Here is an 11,788-nt window from a genome sequence, read left to right as displayed (position 1 = left end):
CAATACTCTATTCTCCAATTTCCTTTCCCAATTTATGAGGCATAATAATTTGAAATTTGAAATCTAGCCTGGTGTATATTCCCCACAAATTACCTTTGTTTCATATGTAGTCACTGGTTTGTTTAGATTGTCATATATTTATCTTGGTTCGCTATTTTTCCTTGCAACTCACATCATGCAACTGAGGTCATTTTCCTTCTGTTTGAAGTAAATCCTTCAGTACCGATTTAGTGAGGATCATTTGATGGTAAATTCTCAAGTCTCCCACTTTCCCTTGTTTCACTTGGCATAGAATTTTTGGTTATTTAATCATTACTTTGAAGATATTATCACAGAGTCTTATGGTTCCCACTGTTATGAATTTCACTATTCTGTGATTCCTGCATTAGTCTCCTCTCCAACTTGCTATTATAACATACTCATCTTTGTTACCTCCACCTCCACCTATGTCTAGATATATATGGGGAGTCCAAAAAGTGTATACACACACTTTGAGTAATTATAAAGGCAGTGTTTATTAAACTACATTTCACTTTCAAAACATAACTATCAGCTGTTAAAGTGTGTATACTCTGTAACACTCTGTATTTATACTAGGACACTGTATTTATACTGCTTGAGGTTTGTTGGGCTTCTTTATCAGTTGAAAATTTCTTTTTCAACAAATTTGAAAATTTCTCACTATTATTTCTTTGAATGTTATTTCTTCCCTATTCTATTATTTCTTTCTGGAACTTTATTCAAGTGTACAAATGTCAATTATATTTCCCCTTTTAAAAATATGCTAAGTTATGTCTCTTGTCATCTGTTCAGATTTTCAAGTATCTCTTTTATTTCTTTAAAGGTATTAAACTTCTTTTACATACGTTGCTATTTCCAATATCTGAAGACATCTTTGCAGATCTATTTCTGCCTGCCATCCATTGTTTCTCTCACTCATGGTGTCGTCTCTCCTAGATCTCATGTAACTTCTAACTATGGCATGCTTTTTTGGGACTTTGTTTTGTTAAGAAATAACTGAAGCCTGAGTGAAGCTGAATTCTTCCAGGTAGCACTTGCATTTCCTTTTGCTAGTGGCTAACAGTGCAGGGGCTGGGTGGGCAGTGGGAGGATCTATGAAGCTGGGATTGCTGCTATAGATTAAGTTCTCCACTTGTGGATTCACAGACCACACAGGGACACCTTGTGGTCACTGTTCTCGTGGGTGCCCTCTTTATACCCTCCCACCCAAATGAAGGTTTGAAAGAAAGCATGCTCACTGCCACTTCAATGTGATGGGCTTACTTGTCATTGGCCACTACACCAACGTGGAGCTTTTTGGGCTCAGTCTATTACAGGACAGTCTGCCCTGGTCTTTTCTGTTGTTGTGAGTGCTGGGCAGCCTTCAGAGAACCACAAGCTCTGCCGGATTCTGAAGACACTTTCAGGCAACACTCAGGTTTCCCTTCATCTTGGGATTCTGCAGGTTTCTTACTTTTGTATCATCTAAGGAATGCATCTAAAAAGACATTCTTTAAAAAAATCATATTCAGTATGTGCTCCCTTTGGGAGATTTATTCAGGTTATGTATCTGATTTGCCATTCTACTAGAAACAGAACTCTGATCCTTCACTTGTCAATCATACATTCTTCACCTTTTTCGTGTATCTAGAAATTTCTTCTAAGAATGCTTTTAAATACATAAAACACACAGGATTACAAATAAAACCAATTATACTGAAAAAGTTATCAACATTTTATTTTATTATCATTTTTAAAATTTATCTTTATTGTTGAAAGTATTACAGATATTTACTCTTTTCCCCCCATTGATCCCTCCACCTCGCATCTACCGCCACCCCCGGGCCTTCACCACACTATTGTCTGTGTCCATGGGTTATGCATATATGCATATAACTTCTTAGGTTAATCTCTCCCAACCCATTCCCCCACCCCTGCCTTCCCTCTGAGATCCCTCAGTCTGTTCCATGCTTCTATGTCTCTGGATCTATTTTGTTCCTCAGTCTATTTTGTTTATTAGATTCCACATATGAGTGAGATCATGTAAAATTGAATCAGGAAGAATCAGAAAGCCTGAATAGGCCAAAAACAACAGATGAAATCGAAGCAGCAATAAAAAAAACTACAAGCAAACAAAAACCCTGGTCCAGATGGCTTCACAGGGGAGCTTTCTAATTCTTTAGGTTGTAGGGTTAGTTTACTAAAAATTGTTCTTGGTTTTTGAGGTAGGCCTGTAGTGCTATGAACTTCCCTTTTAGGACTGCTTTCCCTGTGTCCCATAGATTTTGGGTTCTTGTGTGTCCTTTTCATTTGTTTCCAAGAAATTTTTTATTTTTCTTGATCTTATTGGTAACTCATTCATTGTTTAGTAACATGCTATTTAGTCTCCATGTATTTGAATGTTTTTGAGTGTTTTTACTGTAGTTTATTTCTAATTTCATGCCCCTGTGATCTGAGATGCTTGATATGATTTCAATCTTCTTGAATTTGCCTATGTTTCTCTCTCTATTTCTTATTATTACAGTTCCTTAAACATTTCTTGCCATGCTTCTATTTCTACTTCTTATTACAGCAGTCCCTTTAACATTTCTTGCAATGCTGGTGGTGATAAACTCCTTTAGCCTTTTTTTGTCTTGGAAGCTCTTTATTTCACCATCTATTTGGAATGACAGCCTTGCTGGATAGAGTAGTCTTGGTTTCAGATCCTTGTTTTCAATTACCTTGAATGCTTCATGCCATTCCCTCTGGCCTGTAGAGTTTCTCATGAGAAGTCAATTGACAGCCTTATGGGAGCTCCTTTGTAGGTAACAGATGGCTTCTCTCTTGCTGCCTTTAAGATTCTTTGACTTGAATATTTGGCATTTTAATTATCATGTGTCTGGGTGTGGGCCTCTTTGGGTTCTTCTTGCTTGGGACTCTCTGTGCCTCCTGAACTTGTGTAACTTTTTCCTTGACCAGGTTAGGGAAGTTTTCTGCCATTTTTTCTTCAGTTTCTCTAAACCTTACTTACTTTTGACCTCTTCTGACAATCTTATGATGTGAATATTGCTGTTTCACGTTATCCCACAGCGCCCTTAAACTGTCCTCCTGTTTTTTAATTGTTTTTCTTTTTGGATCTCTGATTGAGTGATTTTTCCTACCTTGTCTTCTAATTCACGGATCCGATCCTCAGCTTCCTCTAACCTGCTGTTTAGTCTTTCCAATGTATTCTTTATTTCCGCTATGTCATTTTTAATTTCCTTCACAGTTTCCATATGTTTTTTTCATGCTGTTGAGCATCCTTACAATCAGTATTCTGAACTCTGTATCTGATAGGTTGCTTACCTACATTTCATTTAGCTCTTTTTCTGGAGACTTCTCTTGTTCTTTCATTTCGGGCTTGTTTTTTGTCTCCCCATTTTGGCTGCCTATTTGGGTTTGTTTCTATGTATTAGGTAGATCTGCTAGGACTCTGTCTTTTTGGAGGGTCGCTGGTGCAGGCCAATGTCAGACGCAGTTTGTGACTGGCCCTGAGTACCCTGTTTGGAGCTATCAACAACCCTCGGCCTGAGGTGCCCTCTGTTGAGGTTGGATGTGTTTGAACAGGACCAAGATGCACACCAAAGTCTGCTCGCCAAGGCCCGGGTCCAGAAGCAGATCAGGCAAAGACTCAAAGCACCCGGCGGTCTGCCTCTGCCTGCAGGCTGATTAATCTGATTCTCTCAATGAGTCTCAGGCTGTAGAAACTCCACATGGTAGGGTGAAAGGTTTTCCAGCAGGGTGGGAAAACTGCTTCTCCCCGCAAGCAAAAGCAGCAAATTGTCTGCTTGAGAAAGATGTCCTCTGCAGTATGGGGGAATGACTCTGCACAGGAATCCAGAGGGGTGCCTTCTGATCTCAATCTCCAGAGCTCACCACCCTAGATTCTCCTCGCACAGCTTCAGTCCACTCCGCCCTCCCTCTGCTGGAGTCCAAGGTGAGTGGCTGCACACGACACTGTGTGCACTGGCTCTTTAAGAGGGTGCCTGCATTTCCAGAAACCTCTCCCTGGCAGACAGAAACTCAGCAGCTTTTCACAGATGTTATGTGGGCACCTTTCTGAGTTCTGGTGCTCTGGGCTGGGAAGCCCGGCCTGGGGTTTAGGCCCCAGAGTCCTCAGCAGGATCCCCCCACTCAGCTGGGATCTCTCTCCAGGCCCTCAGTTGCTGCCTATGGGAACCCAGCCAGCCCTCTGGTGCTTCTGCACTTCCTACCGGTCTCTATGTGGTCTCCACTTTATGTCCTTGGTTATGAGGGTGCTCTTCAGCTCGTCTTCAGTTGCAGTTGATTATACAGGGTGGTTTTTCCATATTTTAGTTGTAATTCCAGTTTGGTGCTGGGAGAGTGTCCATGTAGCTTCCACTCAGTCCACTACCATCTTTATTCTCCCTATCAACATTTTAAAAGACAAATTTGTGATATAGTAAGGAATGTGCTTCTTCACGCTATAAATAACAAGACCTAATGACAGGTATATTTGGTGACAAAGTCCCAGGTAAGAGCTTATACTATTGCAGTTTGTTGCCTACATTTATAATTGAAGAGGCTAAATATGAGTTAGGGGTTAGTAAAAACAAATATTGTAATTTTTCTCCCATTTATGAAAGTCTCTACTTAAAGGGATTTCTAGCCCAGTTTTTGCAATAGCTCGAGAATGGGAGTTTCCAATTATTCTGATGTTAAAGGTGAAATTACATGATGAGTTCTATTAGGGCTGGTCCCCACCTATGTCTTCACTTCCTTTCGTCCCACTCCCCTTTGCTCTGTGCTTTAGCAACTCCAACCTTTCAATCCCTTCATCATGCCATTCTAATCTCTCCTTCTAGAAGGCTCTCTCCCCCCTTTCTAGGTTCTCAGACTCCTTCCAGCACCCAGTGTTGTCACTTTTCCTCCCCAATACTTCTAAGTAAGCCTTCTCTCACAGGCTGTGATACAGCATGGTGACACAGCACCTTCCTGCAGAAAATGACCACATGGGTGATCATGTGACAAGCATCTTTTTTCCTACCAGACTGTAACTTTCACGACAGAAGTCACACATCTTTGCTCACCATGAAGCCCGCAGAGCCTTCCCAGGAAGTGCTCTCTAATGCATGTTGAATGGAGCCTGACAGTACCCAGGAAGGGAAAAGCTGATCTACTCTCATTTTTATATATGAGGAAAATGACCAAAGGGGGTGGATGAGACACTCCCTGGGATACAAAGTGAGTTAGGAACAGAACAGGACTGTAACTCAGAACTGGGCCTCCTTTTCACACCACGTTTTATATTTCCCTCTGCCCCAGGAGAAGCAACATCCTACATTAGCTTATCCATGCTACCCGCACCTCCATGGCAGGGACCACCTCCCTCCAAAGCATGCCTCATGGGCCTATAGTTTCCTGAGTCTGTGTCCAACTTGAAAATAGCAAACTAATGTTTTCTCTCATGTGGCCGCTACACTGGCATCAAGCTGCCTTCTCAGCAGGAGTCCACCATGACCTAGGGTGAGAACTTGAGGCCAGCTCAGGCACGAAGCTTGGTCAAGCTTGCTCAGAGACCCTTGGCCAAGTGCTTTCTAAATCATACCATCTGGTCCTCTAAGTGTCTTTTTTTAAGTCAAGAAACACTATCGTCTTCTTGATCAGAATTACTCTTCAGTATTTTACCATCCAACCATTTTCATATAAAGCTAATTCTTCAACAAAGGATGAAAAATTCCATTGTAAAAAGATACTGACCAAGAGCTAACGATTGGAAATGAGAGGATGGATGCACCCAACATTGCTTTCTCTCCTCCATCTGTTTAAAGATAAGACTGAGGCCGTGGTCAGTGTGGTTCAGTTGGCTGGCTATCACCCCATGCACTAAGAAGTTGCCAGTTCAATTCCAGATCAAGGCACATGCCTGGGTTGTGGGCTCAATCCCTGGTAGGGGATGTGCAGGAGGCAGCTGATTGATGTTTCGCTCTCACATCGATGTTTCTCTCTCCCTTCCTCTCACTCTAAAAATTAAAAAACTAAAATAAAGACTCTAAGTAGGTAACATGGGGTGGGGAGGGAATGTCAGGCCTGAAGTGAGGTTGCTCATTTTCAAACATTGGAGGGGCTGTCCAGAGAAAGAACGCTCTGTCTTGTTCTTGGAGAGCCCCAAGGGCACAACCAGAACCCAGCAGCAGCTGCTCAGTGCAACCCGTTTTAGCTCAAAAGTCTAAAAATGGAATGGGTTGCTTCACAAAGTTAAGTGCTTCCGGCAGGGTGAGTGAACATTTGTCAAGACTGTTTACAGAAATGCCCGCATTTGAAGATTAAAGTGTGAAGAATACAGCTTGAGATCATGGGCTACCCAATGGTGATTTTCATGTACACAGCAACTCTCTTCTCCAACCCTGTTCCTCTGAAACTCTGAGTGAATTTGTCTGTATAAGACAACAGTGCACATATAGAAGGAGAGCAGGCAAGACAGATACTGGGAGAAATGTTGAGAGAAATGGAATCCCCCCGGTAAGGTTACAGAGCAGTCAATTAAGGTTCAAGAAAGCCTTGCTTACAACTAGGCCAATCCTTTCCTAGAAGTTTAAGGATCTACCCTGCTTCCCTCGTCAGGCTGTAGCAATCAGGAAAACCAGGGAAGCATGCCCAGAGGCTGGAATTTCTGAAGAGTTGTGTCTTTCCATTAGAAGTATGTTTCTTCTGAATAACTCACATACCGAGGGTAAGACAGCCTGGGGAGAGGGGAGAGAAGATGACCACGTGATGTCACTGCTGTCACCACCAGGGTTAAAATGAAACCAAGCAGCAGCCCGAATAAGAGGCAGACAGGGTGGCTACGGAAGGTGCGGAACAGCCTGTGCTGCAGGTGATGTGCGGGGTGTGCATCTGATGTAACCCAGAGCTGGTTTTGTTGTAATTGAGCTCTCTCATCCTGTTCTTTTCTGATTTCCAGTTCATTTTTTTTTGCTGAGAAACAAACTGTGTGAAAATAAATCAGGAAATGTGAAAGGGAACATGGTAAGAATCATTACTGAAAAAGCCCGAAAGGTGACAGGAACACTGCTAAGCAGGTCCTTACCGTGCTGGCAACAGGTGAATTTTACCTCCTGCCTTTTGATCGGTGAAGCTGGGAGTGAAGAATTTGGTTAGTTGTCTGTCCACGGCCTTCCCACCTGGCCCGCTGACTCAGACGCTGTTCTGTTCAGGAAGTAAAAAGAAAACACCATGAACCTTATTTCCTCCTCACATCTGTATCTCACATCACTGCACCCTCACTCTCACCTCAGAAAGTAGGAAAACAGGCATTAGTTCCTCTACCCAGATCTTTTTTTACTATCTTCAATAACACGTTATTAATGCTTAATTAATGAAATTCCATTTTTAGTAATTACCATTTATTCCTAGTCTTTTTCAATGCCTATTAAATTTTCCTCACTATTTAAAAAGAATCCTTCAAGTTCTGTCAGAAAGATAGCATCTGTCAGATCATGAAAGAACTGAAATATTTAATAGGATTAGATTTTTCAGCATCACTTGATATGATCATGAGACTTTTTGTTTTTTAAAATTTAAATTTTTTTAAAATTACAGTTTACATTCAATATTTTGTATGTTTTAGGTGCACGGCATAGTGGTTAGACAATCAGACACTTTACAAAGTGTTCCTGTGATATTTCCAGAACCCACCCGACACAGCACATAGTTATTACAGTGTTATTGACTATATTTCCTATGCTATACTTTTTAAAAAATCATGATTTTTTTCTTTATGGTAGATTTTATTGATCAAGATTTTCAAATACTTAACTAGCCTTGTATGCCTGGAATAAACTCCACTTGGTCATGGTATATACAGCTGACCCTTAAACAACACGGGGTTGAACTGTGCAGGTTCACTTGTATTTGGGTTTTTTTCAATAAATACCTACAGTACCATAAATGTATTTTTTCTTCCTTATGATTTTCTTAGTAACATTTTCTTCTAACTTACTTTATTGTAAAAATACAGTATATAGTACATATAACATACAAAATATGTTCATTGCCTGTTATCAGTAAGGCTTCTGGACAACAGTAGGGCATTAGCAGTTAAGTTTTCAGAGGCAAAGGTTACCCATGAATTTTTAACTGCAGTGCCCCTAACCCCCCTGTTGTTCAAGGGTCAACTATAGTTCCTTTTATTGTTAAATTCAATTTGCTAACATTTTACTTAAAAATATTTATACCTACATTCATGTGGGATATTGGTCTATAATCCTCATTTTTATACTGTCTTCATCCGGTTCTGACGTCAGGCTAACACTGACTTCACGAAATAAACTAGGAAGTGTTCCTTCCTGTTCTGGTTTCTCTCATACTGTATAGAATTGATATGCTTAGTAGAATTCTTCAGTGAATCCTAATGTGTATGAAGATTTCTTTTTCAGAAAGTTTCAGGTTATGAATTCTTTTTTTTCTTTTTAAATGTTTTAATTGATTTTTAGAGAGAGAGGAATCAAGAGGGAGGAGAGAGAGAAAAACATTGATGAGAAACATCAATAGGCTGCCTCCTGCATGTCCCCTATTGGGGATTAAGCCTGCAACCCGGGCATGTGCCCTGACCAGAAATCAAACCAGCAACCTCTTGGTGCAGGGGCTAATGCTCAACCACTGAGCCACACTGGCCAGGCTGAATTCTATTTCTTGTAAGTCTATTTCAAATTAAGAATTTCATATTGGGTAAGTTGTGGTCATTTATACTTTTCCAGGAATTGGTCTATTTCATGTAAGTTGCCAAACTTATGTACAGACTTGTATCTAGTATTCCCTTATAATCCTTTTGATGTCTGTAAGTGTATTACTTGTTTCACTCCTAATGTTGGTTGTGTCTTCTGTCTTTGTCAGTCCTGCTAGAAGTCTGTAAATTTTATTGATATTTTCAAAGCCTTGTAGATAGCATATAGCTGGGCCATTAAAAAACAAAAACCTACTCTGCCAATCCGTCTCTTAACTGGTGTCATTAGAACACTTACATTTAAAGTAATTATTATGTTAGTATCATTTTACTTTTTGTTTTCTGCTTGTTGTCTTTTGTTTCTCTTTTATGTTTTTCCTGTCTTCCTGGGGTTGAAACATTTTTTAAAAATTGATTTCAGAGAGAGGGAGAGAAACATCAATGATGAGAGAGTGTCATTGATCGGCTGCTCCTGCACGCTCCCTACTGGGGATCGAGCCTGAAACCTGGGCATGTGCCCTGACAGGGAATCAAACCATGACCTCCTGGTTTATAGGTTGATGCTCAACCACTGGGACATACCAGCTGGACAGGTTTAAACATTTTTTTAAAATTCTATTTGTGCATTTGAGTATATCTCTTTGTATAGCTTTCCTAGTGGCCACTCTAGATATTACATTATATATAGACATAACTTGTCAAATCTACTTGTGTCAACTTTTACTAATGGTAAAAGTGAAATATGGGAACCTTACCTCCTTTCACCCTCCAACATTTATAATATAGTTGTCTTATTATATTTCCTCTATATACATTGAAAATCATGAGTGTTATGTTTGCCTCAACTATCAAATATAATTTAGAAAACTTAAGAAAGCCAATTACATTTACTCATATTTTTGCTCTTTCCATGTTCTTTCTGACATCTCAAGTTTACATCTTCTATAGTTTCTTTTTGTTTAGAGAGTTTTACTTTAGTCATTCTTTTAGGGTAGGTCTGCTGGTGAAAACTCCTAATTTTCCTTCATATGAGAATGACTCGATTTCCTCTCAATTTCAGAAGAATATTTTCACTAGATATAAAATTCTAGATTGACAGTTTTTTCCTTTTAGCACTTGAAAAAAGTGCCACTGAGTTCGGGCCTCCATGGTTTCTGATGAGAACCTTGCTGCCATTCTAATTGTTTTGCCCCTAAAGGAAATGTTTCATTTCCCTCTCGCTGCTTTTGAGATTTTTTCCTCCTTTGGCTTTAATTTTCAGTTTGACTATTCTGTGCCTTGGTATGAATTTCTTTGGGTTTACCTACTTTGGTGTTCACTCGGCCTTTTGAATCTGTTGGTTTACGTTGTTTTGCCAAATTTTGGAAATTGTCAGCCCCTTTTCTTAGAATATATTTTCAGCTCCACCATCTCTCTCCTCACCTGGGACTCTAACGACATGACAGATTTAAAAATTTTGTTGTTGTTGTTATTGTTGCTATAGTTCCACCTATCTCCAAAGGTTTCATTTTCTTTTGCAGTCTATGTTCTCTCTGTTGATTAAACTGGGTAATTTCTATTATCTTCAAGTTCATGGACTTTTTCTTTTTTCCTCTTCACTGTTAAATTCATCCACAGAACTCTTCATTTTGGTTATTTTTTCAGTTCTAAAAGTTTTAGTTAGTTGTTTCCTCTTTGCTGAGATTTTCTGTTTTTCATCTTTCAAGCATGTTTAAAATTGCTCACTGAAGTATTTTTATGATGCCTGCTTTCAAATATTTGTCAGATAATTCTAACATCTGTCATCTCAGTGTTGACATCTATCTGTTGATTGTCTGTTCTCATTCAGTTTGAGATCTTAGTTCTTGGTGTGATTTTTTTTATTGAAACTTGGTTTTCCTACTATAAAACTGTATATTATTTAAATGTCATGTTGTAACAAGCCTCCTCTGACACCAGCAAATGAAAGAGGGAACACTGCCTCTTTACTGCCAGATGGGGGTGGAAGTTCAGGTTCCTTACAGTGTCACTGATGACATTCAGGATGGAAGGGAAAGTGACACCTCATTACTGCTATCCAAATGGTCTCCACTGGGGTTGCCTTGTTACTGGTGATCAGTTAAGTACTCAAACCCCCACATGGTCTCCTCCGACACCATGGAGATGGGGTCATTACCACCCACCAGTGATACAAGTCCCAGCTCAGGCCCTCTAGTCCCTAGTTCCCATTAGGCTTTCTCTGATACTACCATGGGAATGGCATGGGGAGGATGTGGAGGCATCTTGTGACAGCCAGGCCCCACTTGTGCCAGTGAAAATGGGGCTGGGGCTGCAGATTAGTCATATATTTCACTGTAGGGAAGCCATATTTTACAAGTTTTCTGTTTTACCTCACCACTCCTTTCTTGGTACATTGGCTACAGTGAACAGATTTTTGTTGGGCTTTTTTTTCTTACTGTGTACATTGGAATTTCTGGGTTGCTGGCTTTTCCAGCTCCAAGTGTAGAATATTTGAGACAAAAGGAAAACCCAGGAAACTCACCACTTGTCTTTGCTATAGCTGCCATAACAAAATACTAGACTATGTTGTTTAAATAAATTAGTTTTCTCATAGTTCCAGAGGTGTCAGTAGGTGAGGCATCTACTTGGCTTGCAGATGGCTGCCTTTTAGCTGTGTCCTTAAATGGTCTTTCCTCTGCACATGCTCATGGATGTTGTCTAAATTTCTTCCTTATAAAGAAACCTTGTAAACCAGATTGGACTAGGACCTACTCTAAATACCTTTTTTTTTTAATTTTTATTTAACCACTTTTATTCCATTACAAAATTTTTAAATTTTTTTTTGATTTTTAAAATTACAATTTATGTTCAATATTATTTTGTATTAGTTTTGGGTGTACAGCATAATGGTTAGATAATCATATACTTTACAAAGTGTTCCTCCTGATATTCACAGTACCCAACTGGCACCAAACAGTTATTACAATATTATTGACATTTCCTATGCTGTACTTTACATCCCCATGACTACTTTGTAACTACAAATCTGTACTTCTCAATCCTTTCATTTTTCTCACCCAGCCCCCAACCCCTCTCTCCTCTGCC

The sequence above is a fragment of the Miniopterus schreibersii genome, assembly GCF_964146895.1.
Source record: "Miniopterus schreibersii genome assembly, chromosome: 13".
Lineage (NCBI taxonomy): Eukaryota > Metazoa > Chordata > Mammalia > Chiroptera > Miniopteridae > Miniopterus > Miniopterus schreibersii.
The sequence above is the reverse complement of the archived record's forward strand: the minus strand, read 5'-3'. Positions refer to the sequence as shown.